The 19,443-nt window shown below is 40.7% G+C and overlaps 2 long non-coding RNA genes across 2 annotated transcripts in view; both read right to left on the reverse strand.

Moving 5' to 3' along the window:
* The window catches only part of LOC133552386 (uncharacterized), a 69,211-nt gene that overhangs the window by 46,079 nt on the left and 3,689 nt on the right, over nucleotides 1-19,443 (reverse strand). The window lies entirely within an intron of this gene.
* On the reverse strand, nucleotides 2,304-2,740 carry LOC133552385 (uncharacterized). Its single transcript, XR_009806695.1, has 2 exons — nucleotides 2,670-2,740; nucleotides 2,304-2,361 (listed from the first exon to the last, which is right to left on the reverse strand). It is a non-coding gene; the product is annotated as an uncharacterized LOC133552385 (long non-coding RNA).

Consider the following 19,443-nt stretch of genomic DNA (forward strand, 5'->3'; position numbering starts at 1 on the left):
CAATTTCTCTCCTAACACACTTTGAAATACTTTTTAAAAGGCCTTTGATAAAACTTGATACACAATAGTTAAGTTAGTTTTCTACTAGAGTTCCTCAAAGTAAGGCAATGTCACAAAGTATAAACTGTAAAGTGGAATCAGTAGTATAACGAAGACAGTGAGAAAATCTGCAGCAAAGAATGTGGTTTAATTTGAAAGTTTTGCAGTTGTATTCAGAATACAACAATTCGGCCTACAACACAATGTGTGTGCAGTATTTTACAAATACAATAACTGTATTAATTGCACATAAAACAAGAACAGTATAGTGTTTTTCACATGAAATTACAGACATGTATAAATATCAAAACATTAACATTTTTGGCTAGTTTTCAGCTTTATAAAGGATAAAAGTAAAGTAGATCCCGTACTGTTTACTTGTTGAAGTAAACAGTACGGGATGTTCTTTATTTTAAAATGTGTATTGTTCAGAAGTGTATTCTGCTAAATTATGCACACATGTGATAGGGGCGGCAAGGCGTAGTGGGTAAAGCGGCCGTGCCAGAAACCTGAGGGTTGCAGGTTCGCTCCCCACCTATTGACATCCAAATTGCTGCCGTTGTGTCCCTGGGCAGGACACTTCACCCTTGCCCCCGGTGCCGCTCACACCGGGGAATTAATTATGAATGAATGATTGGTGGTGGTCGGAGGGGCCGTCGGCACAAACTGTTAGCCACGCTTCCGTCAGTCTACCCCAGGGCAGCTGTGGCAACAGATGTAGCTTACCACCACAAGGTGTGAATGAATGATGGGTTCCCACTTCTCTGTGAGCGCTTTGAGTATCTAATAATAGAAAAGCGTGATATAAATCTAATCCATTTTTATTATTATTATTATTATGTGTCAGTATCGAAATATTACGTTGAAGGACTTTTTGTCAGGCAAGAATACATTTGATGACAATTTCTATTTAATAAATACAGTTACATTTTATACATATTTATTATGTGTATGTACAATAACAATATAGTGTGTTGCTTCTAAACAAGAAAAAACATTTTAGCACATCAACATCACATCAATAGTCCTTTAAAATGGTATTCATATAATAGAAAAAGGCAATCTCTGTAATTTTTTGGACACCAAAAGGGCTTAAATCATTTTAAACACATGCATTTACAGTAATCATGGGTATAAGGTGTTTCTCTCACACTTTGTGGAAAGACAAAGTCCCAGCAGTGCAGGTTTAGCAAGCGGTGCGTGCTCCCATGGTGGGAATTAGCAGCGAATCTGTAATGACTGATTGGCATAGTAATGCCGGGTTTGTCCCTCTGTGGATGCGTCGACAAGAACACAGCAATGGTAAGTTTAAATGATTTATTAAACTTAACAAAAGCAGGCTACGAACAAAAATACTAGCGCTAACAGATAAAATAAACCAAGGGCGCTAGCATAAAAGCTAGGAATAGAAAACAGAAAAACAAAGACTGGCACAAAGGCACACAAAAAAGGAAAAACAATTCATCAGCGTGAGAGCTGGAATAAAACAAAGGCTTAGCGTGAAAAGCTAGCGAGAATATACGTACGTGAAGTCAGTCGATACTGTTGCTCAAAGGCAAAATATGAACCCAGACTGAACAAAGAAAAGAGGAAGGCTTATATAGGGAGTAATCAAGGAGAACCAGGTGTGTGTAGAAAACGAGGAGCAGGTGAAATCAATGTGTAACCAAGGTGACTGACTAAACATGAAGTAAGCTGGTCAGATGGAGAATGAGACAATGGAACAATAAACAATATGTGAAGATCCGAGTAACGGATCGCAACAGAATCAATTTTTTGGCACAACACTGGTTCCTACAGTAATCGGGTCGGTCCATTAAGATTCTGGACAAATGAAACAACTATATTTTTTTGTCCGAATAACCGTTGTAATTATGACACGCTGTCACATCACTTCAGGTGCCGTTTGTACACACAAAAAATATACGGTTAGGATCTGACAATCAGCATGGAATAATCACAATTAATGAAGCAACAACACACAAACATTTGGAACACAACAAATTTTCATCCTAAAGAAGTCTGAATAAGAGTGTCAATTTCAAAGTGAACGCGCTTTACAGATCACCCCAGCTGCTACCGTGCTTTATCAATGGTCCTAGCGATCCAGTAATCCACAGGCCAATATGCATTCACTAAACAAGTGAAGAATTTAAGTAAAATAGTAATCCTTGAAGTTCGTCTGTGTTGAGTATTAAACTTTGCGACTGGGTTTTTTGGATATTGACCACGTTGGGGTTCCGGTCAGAGAACACACGGTCATCATTTGGACTCTTCCAACTTTAATGGTGCATATTGGGTTATATTAGGTGCAGCTAGTATCTGTAAACCACAAACAAACACCCATCAACATTTATATAATTTATCTAAACAACAATATTTATATATATTATGCCTATAGATATGCTCTAAGTAAAGTACTAGAGACATAATATATTGCATTTTCACAATGGCACATGAACTAGCCACATTAGTAGCATCAATGCTATCCTAAACAGGGAGATGTTAGCTCGTAGCATTCTGACAACACAGCACTAATAATATTAATAAAACACCAGTAAATGTTACACAAACACAGTGATGTCTATTAATAAACTAAATGATTCTTATATAATAATTAACATACTCACATCGTCGAGGACTAGAGCACCGATTAAACATAACAGAGAAACAAGTCAGCACATATTAACACACGTCAAACGGGAAGCGGAAGTGACACCTACAGGAAGGAAGCGGAAGTGACACTGTCAAGAAATACTTCAAAATAAAGTATTTGAAACGTAAATAACATGGAGAATTCTTAACAGTCTGAAAAAAGATAGCATCTGCTGACAGATCTATAGTAGCCATCATAGTGCTGCGTGTGCGTGGCATAATAACACACCTTGCTTAAAGGGGACCTGCACTTTTTCGGGACTTTTGCCTAAAATTCACAATCCTTATGAAAGACATTGACGACAGTTTTTTTTTTGATGCATTTTAACTCGTAATTAAGTGAAAATAAATATCAGTTCACAGTGGAGCCAATAATTCCGCCTTTAAAACCCAATAAAAAAAACATCCACAAAGCCCCAACAATACTCTATTTACATTTCGTGACTTGAATATTAACCAAGTATTAGTGATATTGTTGTTGTAAGCGCTAGCAGACAAGCTATAGCAGCACTATGATCACAAGCATGTGGGTCTATGTTTACATCATCTAGTGCCCATTACGTCGATCTCCTGGCTGGAGATCGACTCACACACCCCCCGCAGTCGACCAGTAGCTCGCGATCGACGTAATGGGCACTAGATGATGTAAACGTAGACCCACATGCTTGTGATCATAGTGCTGCTATAGCTCGTCTGCTAACGCTTACAACAACAATATCACTAATACTTGGTTAATATTCAAGTATAATCATCTGGTATTGTACAGAAAGGAGGACTTTTTTTCTCCTCCATTCGAAAATGTGGGCATATCATCACTACTGTCTGATTCCAATCAATGCAAGTCATCACAATCAGGAAATACACCAACTTACATTATTGTCTTTGTGAAAGAAAGACATCTATATGTGTTACACATGCCATTATTATCATTAAACACATTTAACTTGTTAACAAAAACGTCTCTTTCATAAATAAATAAATATAAATGATATATATGAATGAGGTATATCCCCTCGATTTGGTCAATTGAAAAGTAGCTCGCCTGCAGAAAAAGTGTGGGAAACCCTGGTCTAGTGGTAAGATGCTTCCTCACTTCCTTTGCTTGTGGAAGTCTAATGACAATCATAAATCATGCCTCTCACCTTGATCGTAAAAGGATGAGGATATAATTTGACATCTTGTTTCACTTTGACAGCCAATTTAGACCCGGAAATGACGAGAACAACATGAAACGACGCTTGGTTCCACTCTTCTTTTGTCCGAGACGATTATGAGTCATTTTTCATCCAAAACGTCACCTCATGGTACAGCATGACAATGCACGGGACCGTGTTGCAAGGATATGTACACAATCCTGAAAACATGCCAGTTTTTGCATGGCAAGCATACTCACCGGACATGTCACCCATTCAGCATGTTTGGGATGCTGTGGTTCGGCTTATACGACAGCGTGTCCCAGTTCCTGCCAATATCCAGCAACTTGGCCCAGCCATTGAAAAGGAGTGCACTAAAATTCCACGGACCACAATCAACAACCAGATCAACTCTATGCTAAGGAGATTGGTTGCACTGCTTGAGGCAAATGGTGGTCACACCAAATACTGACTGCTTGTCTAACCCCCCCAGAACCCCAACGAAGCAAAACTGCACATTTCAGAGTTGCCTTGTATTGTGTGCAGCCTAAGGCACACTTGTGCAATACTCATGCTGCTTCATTAGCATCTTGATATGCCACACTTGTGAGGTGGGATGAAATGTCTTGACGAAGAAGAAGTGCTCACTAACCCAGATTTAATACAGATTGGGGCTGCCGTGTCAGCCACATGGTTCCTCATGCTTTTGATGCTTTGTTTCTCTGATTTGTATTGTAGATCCAATACCAAACTCAGTAAAATAAATCAATCAATGACAGTTTATTTATATAGCCCTTAATCACAAGTTTCTCAAAAGGCTGCAAAAGCCACAACGACATCCTAGGCTCAGATCCCACATCAGGGCAAGAAACCCAATGGACGTTTAGTGGATCTACCTAATAGTGTGAGATTCCAGTCCATAGTGGGGCCGGCAGGGGACCATCTTGAGTGGGGACAAGTCAGCAGCGCAGAGACGTCCACCCCGGGTGCCGACTTTGAACAGCTAGCGTTTCATCTGTGGTCACCTGTTAACCTCTCCACGCAGGAGAGGGGGACAGAGCTTAAAAAAGACGGCCGATCAACTGCTGTAAAAGGGGGGGTCTAATCAAAGGCTAGCGTATACAAATTAGTTTTTAAGATGGGACTTAAATGCTTCTACTGAGGTAGCATCTCTACCTGTTACTGGGAGAGCATTCCAGAGTACTGGACGCTCTAAATCCCACACTTTCTTTAGCCGCTTTAATCTTGTTTAAATAGTTTTGAATATTTTACATGACATAATTGTTGGAGTCTCCAGTGACCCAATCAGAGATGTTGCATGTCTCGACTTATTTACATTTTTAGACTGGTAGAGTCACCCATGCTTCCATTTTTAGATTTTAGCTCTTTGTGATCCCAGAACTCAGAGGGTGATTTCATCCTTCAGTGGGCCGTGAAAGCTTTTTATAAGTACATTGCCGCCGCCAGCGCATTAATCGTCTTGGACATATTGATTTGCCTGTTCTGTTGTACAAGGCAGCATATGGAATGGGAGACGCCAGGAAGAGACAGGAGGACAGAAACAAGGTAAGAACAACCTGGTGTACAATTAATAGAGCAGTCGGATTTAGTAATTTGACTTCTTTAAAGAGGTACAATGGATCTCACAGTGAGTAGATCTATTCATATAAGCTGATCATGTTATAAAGCTGGTAGAACGGTTTAATCAAGGAAAGTACTCAGAGTTTAGTTCATGACTCATACTGGAAACATTTATCACTTTCAGCTATTATGCAGAAAAACAGGTGGTGAAAATAAATTGTGATCTGACAACTTTTATTTTCACTGAGCAATTCTAAACCAGAACATGATTTTTCGAGAGTTTCTTTAGTAAAATGTACACTGAATATTCATATGACGCACAATGCCAGTGCCCCAACTGTTGGACCGATCGTGACCCCTGACAGTAAAATCTGAACTACGGAGGTCAAAAAGTATGAAAAGTATCCTTTGCTTCACTTTAATGGGGGATTAACAAGGATTGTCATTGCAGGGTAGGACTGAAACATATCTGGTTGCAGTTGACACGGTCTCAAGCACTTAGCATGCGAATACCTCCACAGCATTATATCACGTTCAGCAAATTTTTGCTATTTGGCTTGTATATTTTTTTTCTGAACCTGTGCATCTGGTGGTAACTAAACGGTTGCCATATTGAATGTGTGCCTCCTCCCCTCGTGCAAAGAGCTTAAGTGTTGTGAATTGCCTCTAAATTACATGGCTGCAACCCAGAAGTATGAAGTGGTAGTGTACTCATTATAAGTGGGTGTGCCGATACATCCATTCTTAGATGCATCACGATGTGACACGTGATGATAAAAGTTGATTAGAACATATTGAAACATTGATAATATCCATAATCGTCCATAATCGTGAAATCTCAACTACAGCAGCAGCACCAAGTATTTGGCCGGAATGAAAAATCTGCCTCATTAGTTTTAAGAGACGGGCTGTAATCTAGCATCTATTGTGACGTTAATGATGATGAGAAGGTGGTTTATTTCACAACTGGCTTCTGTCGACCACGCCAAAGCAACATCACCTACAAAAACTCACTTTTATCTCCAACACTCCAACATGTCCGCTGTCACACGCACCATCAGGCTCAGAAACAGTTGGACACTTTAAACTCCAGCACTACACATACCTGACAGGTATACAGGGTAAATACTGTATTAAACCTACTGAACTCAGCAACAAGCTGATTATTTTAGGTAAAATAAGTCATTTGTAAGGGGTTTGGTTTGAACGTTTTTTAATGTGTTTGGCATTAAAGGAACTGTTTACAACTTGCATTAAATTACATTTTTAAACCAAAAAATATAACAATACCACTTCTGGCTAGCTTGTGTTATCATTAGTGGTTCTACCAGTTTTATAGGGACATTATTTCAATCTCAATTCTTTATACTGCTGCTGGAATTTTATTTTTCCTGAGGGAACTCTCCTGAAGGAATAACAAAGTATCTATCTATCTATCATGATAGGATAGACATTCACTGATAGCTAGCAATAGCTAGCCAAATTGCATTCGGCAGCTCATAACAAACAAAACTATTGCACAAACACGTCTGACTAAAGCGCGGAAAGTCTTAAATGGGCGGAATATATAATGCTTAAAACACTTTGCAAGTTAGCGCCATCTAGGCATTTATGCTACAATTGTAAACAGCAAAACTCGTTATCAGAGTTTTGACTAAAATTGTAGCTTTTCTGACCACTTATTGCTGTCACAACTGCAGGATCGCCTGCTGACATATTCAATTCGAACACAGCCCGGCGAGAGGCACAGTTTCGCTATAGGAAGTGAACGGAAGGAGCTGCTAGCTGGGGGCTAACTAACCAAGATGCTAGCTAGCTGAAAGCGGATGCCTAATAACCCAAAGCTGTACAACGATCAAACCGTTTTGTGATCACACAAAGAGATCTTCAATACCATCTGGCACAACACTGACTGAAGCAAGGTCCGATATTTGTTGAATTAATAAACAAGTTAGAAGTGCCGCCGCTATCCGTCAAAACGAACAACGTTATTGGCTTCCAGTTGGCTGCCTAACAACAATGTATAGATGCCCTCAAAGCAAAACTTCCACCCCGAAACCTTCAGGTTTACAGATTGAATTTTGAGAAACAGATGATCTGTGAATTGACTTAGTGGACAATATGAAAAGAAGAAAGGGTACTATAGAATAACTAAACTAATTTATTGTTGTAGGCAACAGTAGGATCAGATAGTAGGACTTTACAATTGAAGATAGAACAACTAAAATAACAGCATGACAACTTGAGAAGGGCATTTCTTGATGATATAAAGAAGTTTAGGGAGGAAATGAAGATTCTCAGAGAGGATACACCAGCTGTGAGACAAGATATGGGGGTTTTGCAATAGGACACAAGAGCAGGGAAAAATCAGGTGAAAGTCCTAAAAGAGGAGATTGAAGCATTGCGCCAACAGTTGCTACAAGATAACACTAATTTGGAAAACATTTCAGTCTACACAACATAATGATATCACAAAAAGAAATTTCTGCTTTTGTGCCTCAATCCTAGGCTAGAGCCAATGACAACAGAGAAGAACGAAATGTGAAGGACCCTGCTTGAACTTTCTGCAATTAAAGAAATCAATGTGTATATTAACAGCATCAATGCGTGCATCCTACTGAATGGAGGGCTGGAGGCCTGTCATAATCCTGAAGCTCGCCAACAGAAAATCCCAAAACAGCTCTGCTGAAACAGAGTACAAATGTGTACATGAATGAAAACCTCTCTAAACGCAATGCCGACGCCGCCAAGAAAGCACGTGACTTGAAACAGGAGAAAATTCCAAGTAGATAGAACTGGTGGGCAAACACCAAAGTGAACGCACACAGTGGCGGTGAAAACAGAAGTGAAGTGCTTGGACATTAGAAGTGGTGGCCTGGAAAGACAATATGTAATACTAAAACCGAAAAAAAAAGGAAAAAAATGCTGCTGAAAATAGGTTTATGCCATGACAGCAAAACATTTTCAGCGCAAATAATGTGATCTAATTAATTAATTAAAGCAAAAAAAAAATCAATCTAAACATTTATGTAGATGTATTGTCATTTTACTAAACACTAAGGAGAAATAATCAGAGTAAACTATGGATTGGGTTAGACTAATTCAAGGGTGTCAAACAAATTTTAGATCGGGGGCCACATGGAGAAAAATGTACTCCCAAGTCGGCCGGACTGGTAAAATCACGGCACAATAACTTAAAAATAAAGACAACTTCATATTATTTTCTTTGTTTAAAAACAGAACAAGCACATTTTGAAAATGTACAAATCATAATGGTGGTGGTTTTTTTTACACGTACATGTTGTTGTTCATAGTATTCTATCTTTATTTGTCGTTATTTATACTTTCTGAAAAAAATATGCGATAATGTTCATCACTTCAACATTGGTGTTATTTTTTAATGTATCAAGATAAAAAATAATATCAAAATCAAATTACAGGATATTATTTAGGTAGTTTGCTAAAAATAAACATGTGTTTTTTTTGTATTTTTTTACATATGTAGCATATTCTACAAAGATACAAATAATTGCTATTGCGACATCTAGTGGACACATTTAGAACAGCATTCTCTTTCATTCAAAAATGTCAGCTAATTATTATCAAATATCACATGTGGTTTCCTTTATTAATGGTCTCATCACACCTCAACCATGATTATATTTGTGTCTTTTAACACCACACTGAACTCACTAATAAGATAATAATTGTTATATTAGTTACTTTCAGAGTACAGTACAAATGTTTACTTTGTTTCATACACTCTGAAAGTTGTACATTTATTTTTTTAACATGTCCTGTCCAGCCACTTAATCAAATCATATTGTTGATGTAGATGCCCATATCTGCTGTACAAAATTGCTTTCCAAAAGAGATGTGTGGTATATTTCTCTTGTTGCTTTGTTTGTATTTGACTTTATTAAATTGATATCATTATTGTTTGGCACAGCTGGACAGGAGCAGTAGGGGACACAAAGAAGAACAAATAAAAAAGACAGAGGGGTAAATTGCAGGCACAAGATAAGACAAACGGACAACATCAGCGAATATTATAAAACATTATAACAAATAAACAGTCAATGAAGCAGATTTGTCCATGAATGTTATTATTCATCCAGGAAAGTTGTGTTTTAACCAACACATTCTCCCTGTACACTTCAAACCAGGCAAAACCCTGAAACAGAGACATCCTAAAGACCGGACACCCCACACCCACAAAACAATCTGGTGTATGCTATCCAGTGTAATGATGAATGCACTGATTCGAAGAGCTCCTCAATCACACCAACACGTCTTCCTATGAGGAAGCAGTGGCTGGGGAATCTGTGGTGGAAAGAAAACAACCACTAAGCCGACGCATGGCACAGCATAGTCGGGAAAACTCAGCTGTCTACCTGCACCTCAGGTAGAAATAGCTCTCCTCCAAGAACAAAAACGTACAGATTCTGGACAGTGAGGACTGATGTTACAAAATAGGAGTGAGGGAAGCCTTCTATGTAAGCGTTGAAAAACCATTCCTGAACAGAGGAGGTGGTCACCACCTATCCCCCACATAGGACACCTTCTTTTCAACCATCCCTAAAAGACTCTGCAATTTAGCCTCCAACAAATAACAGGAGTAAGAAACGCTGTAGTCACAGAATGTGCCATTTATTTACAACTGAATGGAATGCTTATGGTAACTGAGTTACTTTTGAAATAAAGTAACTAGTGACTGTAACTAGTTACTGGTTTTCAGTAACTAACCCAACACTGGTAATAACACAGGAATGACAATGAACATTATTGCACAAAAATGGAGCAATATAAATACCAATAGAAATAACACTATCGATAACAAATGGTAATAATAATTACCTCTACTATCAACGTTACATTTGCTTCAAATGCAACCATACATAAATGGAATGAATACTTGAATTACAAAAGCAAGCAGATAAAGGGGAGAGAAGGAGGAACAGAGTATATTAACCTTACAGATTGTTATAGTAAAATAGGTTAATATTTAAATGTGTGCCTTGTTTCTGTCCAGAGTATGTACTGTACGTATATGTGCATGTGTATGTATGTCCCTATCTCTAAGGGAGAGCCCCGCCACCCCGCGGAGGAAACTCATCTCGGCCGCTTGTACCCGTGATCTTATCCTTTCGGTCATAACCCAAAGCTCATGACCATAGGTGAGGATGGGAATGTAGATCGACCGGTAAATTGAGAGCTTTGCCTTCCGGCTGAGCTCCTTCTTCACCACAACGGATCGGTACAACGTCCGCATTACTGAAGATGCCGCACCGATCTGCCTGTCGATCTCACGATCCACTCTTCCCTCACTCTTGAACAAGACTCCTAGGTACTTGAACTCCTCCACTTGGGGCAGGGTCTCCTTTCCAACCTGGAAATGGCACTCCACCCTTTTCCGGGCGAGAACCATGGACTCAGACTTGGAGGTGCTGATTCTCATTCCGGTCGCTTCACACTCGGCTGCAAACAGATCCAGTGAGAACTGAAGATCCCTGTCAGATGAAGTCATCAAGACCACATCATCTGCAAAAAGCAGAGACCTAATCTCACAGCCACCGAACCGGAACCCCTAATCGCCTTGACTGCGCCTATAAATTGTGTCTATAAAGGTTATGAACAGAATCGGTGACAAAGGACAGCCTTGGTGGAGTACAACCCTCACTGGAAAAGTGTCCGACTTACTGCCGGCAATGTGGACCAAGCTCCGACACTGACCATACAGGGATCGAACTGCCACAATCTGACAGTCCAATACCCCATACTCTCTGAGCACTCCCCACAGGACTTCCCGAGGGACACAGTCAAATGCCTTCTCCAAGTCCACAAAGCACATGTAGACTGGTTGGGCAAACTCCCATGCACCCTCAAGAACCCTGCCGGGAGTATAGAGCTGGTCCACAGTTCCACGACCAGGACGAAAACAACACTGTTCCTCCTGAATCCGAGGTCCAACTATCTGGCGTAGCCTCCTCTACAGTACACCTGAATAAACCTTACCGGGAAGGCTGAGGAGTGTGATCCCACGATAGTTGGAACACACCCTCTGGTCCCCCTTCTCAAAGAGAGGACCACTCCCCCGGTCTGCCAATCCAGAGGCACCGCCCCTAATGTCCACGCGATGCTGCAGAGTCTTGTCAACCAAGACAGCCACACAGCATCCAGAGCCTTAAGGAACTACGGGCGGACCTCATCCACCCCTGGGGCCTTACCACCAAGGAGCTTTACAACTACCTCAGCAACCTCAGCCCCAGAAATAGGAGAGCCCACCACAGATTCCCCAGCCACTGCTTCCTCATAGGAAGAATTGTTGGTGTGATTGAGGAGCTCTTCGAAGTATTCCTTCCACCGATCCATAACATCCGTAGTTGAGGTCAGAAGAACACCATCCGCATCATACACGGTGTTGACAGTGTACTGCTTCCCCTTCCTGAGGCGTCGGATGGTGGTCCAGAATCGCTTCGAAGCCGTCCGGAAGTCGTTTTCCATGGCTTCCCCGAACTCCTCCCATGTCCGAGTTTTTGCCTCTGCGACCGCTGAAGCTGCACACCGCTTGGCCTGTCGGTACCTGTCCACTGCCTCTGGAGTCCTATGAGCCAAAATAACCCGATAGGACTCCTTTTTCAGTTTGACGGCATCCCTTACTGCTGGTGTCCAACAACGAGTTTTAAGATTACCGCCCCGACATTCACCAGCTACCTTGCGGCCACAGCTCCAATCAGCCGCCTCGACAATAGAGGTGCGGAACATGGTCCACTCGGACTCAATGTCCAGCACCTTCCTCGTGACATATTCAAAGTTCTTTCGGAGGTGGGAATTTAAACCTTCTCTGACAGGAGACTCTGCCAGACGTTCCCAGCAGACCCTCACAATGCGTTTGGACCTGCCAGGTCTGTCCGGCATCCTCCCCCAACATCGCAGCTAACTCACCACCAGGTGGTGATCGGTAGAAAGCTCCGCCCCTCTCTTCACCCGAGCGTCCAAAACATGAGGCCGCAAATCCGATGACACAACTACAAAGTTGATCATGGAACTGCGGCCTGGGGTGTCCTGGTGCCAAGTGCACATATGGACACCCTTATGTTTGAACATGGTGTTTGTTATGGACAAAAGTCGAGCACAAAAGTCAAATAACAAAATACCACTCGGGTTCAGATCCGGGCGGCCTTTCTTCCCAATCAGGCCTCTCCAGGTTTCACTGTTACATTTCTCTTAAAAGTCCATTTTCAGATTCACCATTTTAGATTTATTTTACAGTGATATTGTTTGAAGCAAATAATTACTATTCCCTCATGACCACAAGCAGGAAAACGGAGACATCCTGCCACCTCGGGCTCTTTGCAAAATGTCTTCTCCTTCTCCCCAAGGACTGATATCATTTTTTAAAGGGGGGTTGGGTTGTCGGTGTCCCATCTAACTCTGGTTTTCATGGTATCAGTTCCTGCGCTGGCTTATATTGATGTTTTGCCGCTCTCAAATACCTCACACCATGACTAACCACCATGACTTACCACTATTTTGTCAGGAAGTGGCTCCATTGTGTGTCCCTTAATATGTGTTACTTTATAACTAACCATATACAAGAATACCTCATTAGGTATTACTAGTATACTACAATAACTAACATGCAGCAATATGATGGAAAGATCAATATACTCATTTTATGTTTGTATGTGTATGCTAGGAATACAGTCACGATCAAAAGTTTACATACACTTGAAAAGAACATAATGTCGTTGAGGTCTTGAGTTTCCAATACTTTCAACAACTCTTATTTTTTGTGATAGAGTGATTGGAGCACATATTTTTTGGTAACAAAAAACATTCATTAAGTTTGGTTGTGTGTTGAATTTAATATGTTTCTACTGAAAATATGACCAAATCTGCTGGGTCAAAAGTATACAAACAGCAATGTTAAGATTCGGTTATATGTCCCTTGGCAAGTGTCACTGCAATAAGGTGCTTTTTGTAGCCGTCCACAAGTTTATTTTTGGTCATTAGGTTTTTTTCTGATGTACATTTCGCAGGTGGGAGTGTATTACAGAGCCGCTGGTCACCAAACACTGCATGAAAGTAGCAGTGCAGTGCCTCAAAAGCAGCTGCAAAATTGCCCCAAAATAAATATTATTTGTACTACTTTGAAGAAATAAAAATATGTTTTATTAAACAATTTTGAGCTAGCTAGAGTATATTCAGAACTATTTAGCCTCATTATTTTGGTTTATTTTGTCAGAACGACTCAATTGCATGCCTCCAGACACATCCGCACACGTCCTGTGTACTAAACATGGCGCCTCTCATTTAGTTGACCAAACACTCTCTATTAGGACTGGGCGATATGACCTTTTTTAATATCGATATTTTTAGGCCATGTTACATTACACGATATATATCTTGATATTTTGCCTTAGGCTTGAATGAACACTTGATGCATATAATCACAGCAGTATGATGATTCTATGTGTCTACATTAAAACATTTTTGTTCATACTGCATTAAAATATGCTCATTTTAAACTTTCATGCAGAGAAGGAAATCAAAACTAAGTCCATTTACCAAAACTGTATTTATTAAACAGTTATTAAGCAGTGGCACAAACATTCATTTCATTTCCAAAACTGAAAGACATTTTAAAACAAGTAATGAGTGATCTTTTGTGCATGATGGCACTAAGATGACATATCAAAACAACACTAAATTAAAGTGCACATTTTGTACAGAACACCACTACAATAGTTTAACACAAATAAAGTGCACTTTTGTGCAAGATGTCACACAAGATATTTCAATAACTGTCAAATAAAAATGAGCTGCATAATAGGAAATCAAATTGCTATGTGGTAGGTTACTGCGGACGTTATCTCCTTATATTGTTGACTATTTTTTTTCATTCGGTGTTGATGTGGAAATGGTTGCCTCGGCATTTTGTTGGTGTGGTACTGAATGGAGATGTTGACATGCGTAGTAAGCACTCTTCATTCTCTAGCAGGTGACTTTCAAATGATGCTACATATTAGCAGTAATGCTACTTTTTGTAACAATGCTTTTGCCCTACACTTGAGAAATTACGGTTGACTGTTAGACATATTCCCACTTGAAGCCAAACCACCGCCAGACGATGGACCCCCTGCTGTTTTTCTTGGGAATTAATTCTTCCTTCATTTGTTACCAGATTCGCAGCTCCTTTCTCTCGTATTACCACTCGTACCACAGCTAAAGTTACCATGCTGCTACCACTCTGCTCCGCGAGGGCATTTACATATGTGACGTATGTAAGAAGGTGCACAAGAAGGAGTGGGAAGAGCCTGTAGTGTAATGCCAGCAGTTAAAAGCAACTGGGTGAGAACGTATACTTGAATTTCACAATATAGTCATTTTCTATATTGCACAGAGACAAACCGCAATATATCGAGTATATCGATATGTCGGCCAGCCCTAATCTCTATGTATGACTCTGGCCACAACTTAACAATGGAAATCATGCTTCATCAAGTGAAGCATGTTTAGCTATTCCTAGTCCTGCAGGGATGATACTTGTGAGAAACGTACTATATTTGTCGCCATGGAAGCGACGATTAGTGATTTAGAAGTAGCTAAAACACTGCAGACTGCAGCTAGACCTTAGCTGCTCACTAGCAAGCCATGTCTTAAAGCATCTCTTTCTGAGTGCCTTTCAGTGTTATAACTTCACCTATATTGTCAGCTTTTAAGCCAAAATGCATCCGTTCTTCCTTTTCTGTCTACACACTGTCTGCTTGTAAGTACTCTGTGATTGTGCTATGCAGAACATGCTCCTCTGCTCGTAAGCCAGCAATAACAAGTATGACGACGCCAGGGGCGCGGGTGTGTGCGCGACCAGTACTTTTCAGAGGTGGTATATTACTGAATATGATTCATTAGTATCGCGGTACTATACTAGTACCGGTATACCGTACAACCCAAATCAATACTAATCTGAATTGATTCATAACTTTCACGATTCAATTTTTCTCCAAATAATTTTCAGTGTTTTACTTTATTCAGATTTTTTTTTTTTTTTCAAAACTCAAGTTCTGAATAAGACGTATTTCAGACTATCACTGTGCTTACTCACTGTGCATCTGCGTTGGAATTCAAAATAAGGTTTTCTAACCTGAAACCTGTTTTGAAAAGGTTTTATCATAATTTTGTATCCAATGATGTATTGGGTGAATCAGTTTGAAATGACAATTGGTTCTGAATCAAATTGTCACCCGAGAATTGATATCAAATTGTACGTTTTACAGCCTTTTTACGTACTCAAAGCCATACAAGGGCGAAATATAATGCTTAAAACAAATTGGAAAACGAGCGCCCTCCTCGGTATATAAAGAAAAGGATCTTTATTGTCACATGAACAATGTATGTACGGGGAAATGTTGTCACTGCATTTGACCCATTCTCTCTTGAGGAGCAGTGGGCAGCCAAAAGTGTAGCGCACGTACACCACACCTGTATACCAAAAAGTTATATTTTGGTTTCATCTGACCACATGACATTCTCCCAATCCTCTGCTGTATCATCCATGTATCCATTTTGGTATAAACTCAACTCGTCATGTTTGGAGGAAGAAGAATACTGAGTTGCATGCCAAGAAAACCATACCTACTGTGAAGCATGGGGGTGGAAACATTATGCTTATGGGCTGTTTTTATGCTAAGGTGGCAGGACGATTGATCCGTGTTAAGGAAAAAATGAATGGGGACATGTATCATGAGATTTTGAGCCAAAACCTCCTTCCATCAGTGAGAGCTTTGAATGGTTGACCAAATACTTATTTTTCACCATAATTTACAAATAAATTATTTAAAATTCCTACGATGTGAATTCCTGGATTTTTTTTTTTCACATTCTGTCTCTCACAGTTGAAGTGTACCTATGATGAAAATTACAGACCTCTGTCATCATTTTAAGTGGGAGAACTTGCACAATTGGTGGCTGACTAAATACTTTTTTGCCCCACTGTATATACTTGAATGTATGTACTGAAATAGTGACTGCGGTAATGTCAGGTAATTGTACGCTAATATATGCAAAGGTGTCTGGAGGGTAAACGAGTACACAGGAGGCACGTCAAGAGGTCAGTTTCAGAATCAGCTGCCATCTGTTGCAGAACTTCAGGCCATAGACTTCACCACTGTGGACAAGAAAGGGCAGATGCTGGAGGTTAGAGAAGAGGGGCACGCTGTGTCGCTTTTAGTGTAGCAAAACGGTGTGTGTGTGCATTTTGTCTGAGAAACAGATGCTGGCCTAGCAGGTGCGCCATCCCTTGACAGGCGACTACTTTCACTGCTTCGAAAACCTTATGGCCAACAGACCGGGGTCACATTGTTAGTTAAGCACTTTGTGATTCTTCTCGGTCGCTCACTTTAACCTGCCTGACATAGGAGCACACTTCATTAGCTTTGTCAGAAAATGAGGATGCACACTCAATTTTTAGGCTTAAAACCAAAGAGAGCAGGGCTAAGGTGATTCGTAAAAATGATTTTCGATGCAAAGAAGCAAACATTACTAAAAACAATATTGTATTTCTAAATTTATAACATTTATATTGAACTATTAAACAAAACACTGAATCGGTTGGCAGCCAAGTGTGAAGCGACTGGGATGAGACTCAGCACCTCCAAGTCCGAGACCATTGTTCTCGCCCAGAAAAGGCTGGAGTGCCATCTCCGGGTTGGGGAAGAGATCTTGCCCCACATGGAGGAGTCCAAGTACCTCGGAGTCTTGTTCACGAGTAAGGGAAAAGTGGATCTTGATATCGACAGGATCTGTGTGGCGTCTTCAGTAATGCGGACGCTGTATCGATCCGTTGTGGTGAAGAAGGAGCTGAGCCAGAAGGCAAAGCTCTCAATTTACCGGTCGATCTGTGTTCCCTTCCTCACTTATGGTCATGAGTTTTGGGTTATGACCAAAAGGACAAGATCACGAGTACCAGAGGCCAAGTTGATTTTCCTCCGCGGGGTGGCGGAGCTCTCCCTTAGAGATAGGGTGAGAAGCTCTGTCATCCGGGAGGAACTCAAAGTAAAGCCGCTGCTCCTCCACATCGAGAGGAGCCAGATGAGGTGGTTCGGGCATCTGGTCAGGATGGCACCCGAACGTCTCCCTAGGGAGGTGTTTCGGGCACGTCCGACCGGTAGGAAGCCGAGGGGAAGGACCAGGACACGTTGGAAAGACTAATTTTCTCGGTTGGCCTTGGAACGCCTCGGGATCCCCCAGGAGGAGCTGGAAGAAGTGGCTGGGGAGAGGGAAGTCTGGGCTTCCCTGCTTAGGCTGCTGCCCCCGCGACCCGACCTCGGATAAGCGGAAGAAGATGGATGGATGGATGGATATTAAACAATTTATTCAATAATGTCCCGATCAGGGTTTTATTCTGCTGATTACGATCATCCATGAGTTGGATTGACTGATACCAATACAATCACATATAATAACTGTAAATGTTTCAATGTAATTATAGTGAGTGCTATTGACAGTGTAACAAAATCAACACAATATTTAGGTTTCTTCCTTATTGTATCTTATCCAATACAATTATTTAAACAAAACCAAGTCAAGTAGTACACAATAACTAAAGAAAAAAAAAAACACTATCTACAGTACTACTTTTTTAAATCCTTTGGGTTTTGCCCTCAAAATCGTCCTCTGCCCAGGGATTTATTCCCTGGGTTGGTAAACATTAACTAAAACAACACAATATTATTTTGTGACAATAGAAATACAGACCTAATCATGCCATCTCAAAATCTTCAATGTTATGAAACAATTATTTATTGGTGTTTAAGAGCTTAAGAAGAAACTGAAATCTTTTGGGAATTGTGCCTATCATACAGAATCCTTATGGACAACAAGAACACAAATGTTTATCTTTTTTTATGAATTCTAAATAGTAAATAATTGCGATCAAAAGTCTGCTTACAATGGAGCATATCGGAGTTGGTCCATTCTGCCTATAAGGCCCTTAAAAAAATATCCAAACACCTCCACTCAGGTTTCAATAATTAAAGGATTTAAAGTGTGCCTTATAGTTCGAAAAATATGGTATGTGAATAACTAGCCAAAATTATGAAACAAAGATTGGTTAATTTGTATCTTTAAAAAAATGTAATTATATGATAAATTCAAATGATGAGATAAAGTCAACATTATGAGATAAAAAGTTGAAATTATGTGATTAAAAATGTCAAATGAAGAGTTATGATTCGTGACAATAATAGCAAACTATGGCTATGAATTTTCCATGATTGTTCCACTACGTTGATCAATCAATCAATCAATCAATCAATCAATGTTTATATACATAGCCCCAAATCACAAATGTCTCAAAGGACTGCACAAATCATTACGACTACGACATCCTCGGAAGAACCTACAAAAGGGCAAGGAAAACTCACACCAAGCAAAACCTTGGAGAGGACCTCAGATGTGGGCAACCCCCCCCTCTAGGGGACCGAAAGCAATGGATGTCGAGCGGGTCTAACATGATACTGTGAAAGTTCAATCCATAGTGGCTCCAACACAGCCGCGAGAGTTCAGTTCGAAGCGGATCCAAGACAGCAGCGAGAGTCCCGTCCACAGGAAACCATCCCAAGCGGAGTCGGATCAGCAGTGTAGAGATGTCCCCAACCGATACACAGGCGAGCGGTCCATCCTGGGTCCCGACGAGCGGTCCATCCTGGGTCTCGACTCTGGACAGCCAGTACTTCATCCATGGTCATCAGACCGGACCCCCTCCAGAAGGGAGGGGGGGACATAGGAGAAAAAAGAAAAGAAGCGGCAGATCAACTGGTCTAAAAAGGAGGTCTATTTAAAGGCTAGAGTATACAGATGAGTTTTAAGGTGAGACTTAAATGCTTCTACTGAGGTAGCATCTCGAACTGTTACCGGGAGGGCATTCCAGAGTACTGGAGCCCGAACGGAAAACGCTCTATAGCCCGCAGACTTTTTTGGGGCTCTAGGAGTCACTAATAAGCCGGAGTCTTTTGAACGCAGATTTCTTGCC

Source organism: Nerophis ophidion, linkage group LG05, assembly GCF_033978795.1.
Source record: "Nerophis ophidion isolate RoL-2023_Sa linkage group LG05, RoL_Noph_v1.0, whole genome shotgun sequence".
NCBI classification, from domain to species: Eukaryota; Metazoa; Chordata; class Actinopteri; order Syngnathiformes; family Syngnathidae; genus Nerophis; species Nerophis ophidion.